General features: G+C 37.7%; 1 long non-coding RNA gene across 1 annotated transcript; it reads left to right on the top strand.

Moving 5' to 3' along the window:
* The first annotated feature begins 1,186 nt into the window (after nucleotides 1-1,186).
* On the top strand, nucleotides 1,187-2,616 carry LOC105529132. Its single transcript, XR_001004458.1, has 2 exons — nucleotides 1,187-1,410; nucleotides 2,229-2,616. It is a non-coding gene; the product is annotated as an uncharacterized LOC105529132 (long non-coding RNA).
* The last annotated feature ends 2,468 nt before the right edge of the window (nucleotides 2,617-5,084 follow it).

The following is a 5,084-nucleotide window of genomic DNA, read 5'->3' as shown; positions in this document are numbered from 1 at the left end:
GGGCAGGAAGGGCGGCATTATAACCTGATGGTTTAGAGAAGGGCTTCTCAAAGTTTAATGTGTGTATGAATCACCTGGGGAAACTGTTGAAATGCAGATTATGGTTCAGTAGGTCCTGGTAGGGCTTGAAACTCAGGGTCTCTAACAAGCTACCAGGTGATGCTGATGCTTAGCATAGGGAGGGTTTAGACTAGCCTGATTTGAGGAGGCAGAGGTTCTACCATTACTAACTGTGTACTCTTGACCTTGACTGAGACACTTAATCTCGTTAGGCCTCAATTTCCTCATCTCTAATGGAGAGTAATACAGTGCCTTCTCACAGGATTGTTGTGAAGATTAATGGTGATAATTATGGGCATATAAGAAGTACTTGCTAGATGCTAACTGCTAGTGCTATTAATATCATTGAAGCCATCATTCCAGGAGGTAGCCAAGACGAAAAGCACTAAGTTGGAGGTTTTAGGTAACTTCACAAGTATTGCAGTTTTAAAAGATAGACTGGAATGATTGAGGCTGAGATATATTATTATGCTGTGTGATTATTATGCTTTGTGATTATTGAGTTTAACCTATTAAGTAAACTATATATTTTACATTCACCATGTCTCATTAGTCCATTCAACAGCTGCCTGCCTAAATGCCAATGCCAGTAAAGCTGAATTGTAGCAATTTCCGGACACATAGGACTTAAACTGACATAGGCATCCGCTCCACGTGAGAAAATTCCGTTGGCAGACTGTCATCAAAATGTGTTTAAACTCAAATAATTGTGTGCCTCTATAATAATAGGACATTTTCCTTCCAATGAAATGGCTTTTTGTCCAACAGTAGAAATATATGAATTACCCAGATTAAAAAGCATGTGGAGACAAGAGGATACACTCAATTGCTGTCACTGAACATGCAGTGGATTTAGAGGAAGCCGGGACTGTGATGTACAGTGTGCCCTACAGGTCTTTCTGGACCCAAGGGGAAAAAATGTCCTTCAAAAATAATGTAGTTATTGACGTCAGTAAGTCTGAAGTAAAACAATTCCATGCTTTCAAGTCATTTTGTTGCAAACAGTTACACATTGAGAGTCAGCTATACGTCTGACATTATCCTAGAAGTTGTGCAAAGGCAAAAAGTTTAAGAGTCAGTTCCTAGCCCCAAGAAATATACAAGCGATTTATCAGGCAATACGTGCACACATGAAACATGGCAATGTTCAGGGCAGCATGTGATTGATTGCCAAAGTGTCTTGAGCAGGAAGTACCAAGGGAGGATGGAGATGGGAATAATCAGGGTTGGGTGGCGAATATCTGAGGAAACTGCTTGATTTTGGCCTTGAAGAGTAATTGACTGGACTTGGATACATCTATAAAAGTGGAAAGGTCATTCCCAGCAGAAGCAACAAGAACAAGCTTGGAGGTAAGAAGGGACATGCCATGATTTTGTGTCTACAGAAAGTAATATAAAATTAGAAAATAATGTTCATTCAGTATGATAGGGCAGGAACATGGGGAGATTTTGACAATCAGTTGAGGAGACTGGAATAGGAGAGGGTAATATATTAGAAGACTACGTATGCAAATGTATGTATTTGTATATGTACATGTGTGTCAGCTGAGAAATATGGCATCAGATGATTGTATATATATGTGTGTGTGTGCGCGTGTGTGTGTGTATTTGCAGCAGGTAGCACCTAAATTTTATAAACATTAAAGAACTTTGAAGTCAGAGTATGTGTTCACCCTACTCTTTTATCCAAAAACTCGTATTTACCAAAACATAGCAGGATTCTTTTGGCTGGGAACTTTCAGAAGATGATGAAAGGGTTTTGCTAATAATGATTCCATCCACACTCTCAAATATGAATTGTATGCAATTTATTTTTCTAGTTATAAACAATGATCTACAAGAGACCATCAGTCTGTTCTATTAACTAAGCAACTAGTCATAACACTTTATCTGTGTGGCTAAGAGCTACGGAAACAGGTCTGATCCTGTCTGGTGCTCTTCTAATGTGGGCATGATGATTGGCATACTATGATGCCTAGTTGGGCTGAAATGTCCATATCTTGCTTCAGGGTCCTTATTTCTAAGTCTAGGTCACTTCTCATGCCACTACTAGCTCAAAGCATCACTTTTATAGATTGAGTTCTTCATAAAGTTCTGCTTCCCTCCAATAGCCCCTTCAAATGCTGACCATAGCTTTCCTGTGTCTATATGTGCCTTCTCCCTGGCAGCTGCGTTTCCTCTGGGAGAACAGCAGTCTTCTGTCTGCTGTGGCCAGCAAGTCACTTCTTCTTGTAGTGAGAACTGAAACCAGAACCATCATGTGCCACTTCCTGGACACCTCCTATTAAATATTAAAGTCCGTTTCCTCTCACCACAGAAGCTGGAGTTTAGTGGTTAGGGACACAGGTGCTTAGATTTGAACACCAGTTGCAACCTGCCAACTGCATGCTCTTGGACAATTTACATTTCTGTGTATCAGCTTTCCTTTTTCTTTAGAATGAGATATTAATAGTAGCAACCCAGAACTGTTGTGAAGCTTAACTAAGATTTTATACATAAAAAGAATTAGAAGAGTGCTTGGAACATACCAATAACTCAATAAATATTGGCCTATTACGATTATTGTTTAATCCCTTTATATACTAATATGTAGATTACATATGTCTATCACTAACTAGCTAATTAAAAGTCTCCAATCAAAATAGATTCTAATATTTAGATTTTTATTATCATTTGACTAGTTATTTGAATATTTCTATCCATATTTACTTATATGCATCTGTATGAAAGGCAATACCAGCATGAAAGAGTACTGTGTTATCATGTAGGCTTGACCTTTCTAACTAAGTGGGGAAAAAATGTTGCAAAGAATTAGGAAACTACAGAAGTCTTTTAGCAACCCATGCAACTGACAAACCTGAAGTTTCAAAGTGGAATAAAATCTGATATTCTTAACTACTTTTGTTGCTATGTTCTTGCAAAACTTCTAAATTTAAAAAAGGTGTCCATCAGTTAGTTGAGAAATCTCTCAACCTGTACTCCAGGAAGAACTGAAACAATGTAAAGCCATGTAATTCTTATAGATGATCTTGTTATAAAGACAGAACTTTCGTGTATGAAAAAACTAAAAGGCAGCACAAATTTGAGCATATTATGGGAGGTCAGGAAGGAGTGAGCTCAATAGGCTTAAATTGTAGTGTGAAGGATGTGGCATAAATATCAGGAAACATTTATGAACAGTAAAAGCTATTAAAATGGGGTCATTACAATCTCCTTCCCCAAGAGCTCTCAGCAAATGTGGATTTACATGTAATCCTGCTTTAGCCTGATAATTCAATTCATACCTTGGAGGCAAAGGGAGTGGATTTGATTATCTTGTTAAGGATCCTTTGGTCCTCAGATGTTATAATCCTGAGAGAAACCTCTTGGTATTCCTCAATCTCATGTTTCTCAACTAAAAACAAGAGAATGGTATGCTAAACTGCATCTACAGCTCTGAGATCTTCATGCTAACTATGTTATAAACAGCATGAACTCAATGAACTTATTACTACCAAGGGAAGTTGGTGACTTGACGGAAAAGGAGAAATTCTGAAATTTAATTTTTAATTATTTTTTGATTAATTTTAAATTCTTAATTTAAATTTTTAGGAATTAAATCTTTCCTAGCATTTCTTGATTTTAGAAATGTTTACTTGTGACCAAAAGCATTCTACAATTTTTTAAAAACATGTTATCCCGTTTCAGTAACGTTATTCTTAAAGTCAAATGCTGACTAAGGAAGCAAAAACACAATTGTAAGACTGAAGCAAGTATTTATTTTAAAAGTATTACAGTCATCTCTTCAGAAAAAAAATATAGCAGTAGGCACTTCTCCCCATCCTCAACCCCATGATCCAACCTAACTTCTAAGGTCCCCATAAGAAATGCGTTACTATTGATCTCATGGATAACCCAGCTTGCATTTCTAGTTACAATGTACACAAACTTGGAAAATTATTAAAGGAATACTTTATACATCTTTTCTACTGTGATTTTATAGAGAAAAAATTTCTCCCCATTGTATTCATTTGATAATTATTTATTGAGCATATAAAATATGCCAGGTGCTGTGTTGGACATGACCTTGAGACAAAGATAAAAAATAAACAAACAAGAAACTATGCAATGATGATGTATGCTGTGATGTAAACAGAATGATGGGATAAGATGTGTTTGAGCAAGATGGGCTACTAAGTTGGGTAATATTCCCATCCTTGGCCTGATTCCATTCCAGTTAATTTCGGTCCCATGTCTTTTTCTGCTCTGTACTGTGGTGGGGCTGACCCCTGCAGGCATTTCACTGTCTCCTATGTTAGCTGATTTAAGGCTGGATTTAATCAAAGGAACCACTGATGTGAGAATGCAGTACTGGTAGAAGGGAAAAGCTAGAGTACTTCTGCCCTCTCTCTCTGTCTTAGACGGCATCTTCAGCAGGGCTGCATATCCTCCCCGGCTCTCACCAGACGTGTTTGATGTAGTTTCAGCTTCTGCTGTGGTCCCTGAACTCCAGTAAACTCACCTCCACATTTTGTCCCTCTGAACTAGGATTGGTAGTGACTTTCTGCTTTTATTAATCTCTTGGTTGTTTTACCATCTCCTGTTTGGCTTCTCACCTCTTCAACCATGTCCATAACCAATACTATGTATTGTATTTCCTGTGTTTTCAACACTTAAGCGTCATTGCATTTTCCTGGGTGGACCCTGACTGAGACAAGGAATCAAGAAAGGGTTAGCTGAGGAAGTGAAATGTAAGATAAGAACTAGAGAACTAAAAGAATCCAGACATGTGAGTCTCAAGAAGGAGGATAGTCCTGGCTGATGAAAGTGAAAATCATAAAGGAAGAATAAACCTGGACTCTTCAAGGAGCATAAGGCAAGCCAGTGTGGCTGTATCACCATATGAGAAGGGGAGAATAGTTAGAGCTGGATAGGAGAATATTTAGAGTGGTAGATGTTGCAGGATCACATAGATTCCTATTCCAAGCATGAGGGAAATGGACGTACTTTGATTTGGATTATTTATTTATTTATTTTAATTATAT

The sequence above is a fragment of the Mandrillus leucophaeus genome, unplaced genomic scaffold, assembly GCF_000951045.1.
Source record: "Mandrillus leucophaeus isolate KB7577 unplaced genomic scaffold, Mleu.le_1.0 Scaffold119, whole genome shotgun sequence".
Lineage (NCBI taxonomy): Eukaryota > Metazoa > Chordata > Mammalia > Primates > Cercopithecidae > Mandrillus > Mandrillus leucophaeus.
Note: the sequence above shows the minus strand (reverse complement) of the source record. Positions and strands in the feature narration are given on the sequence as shown.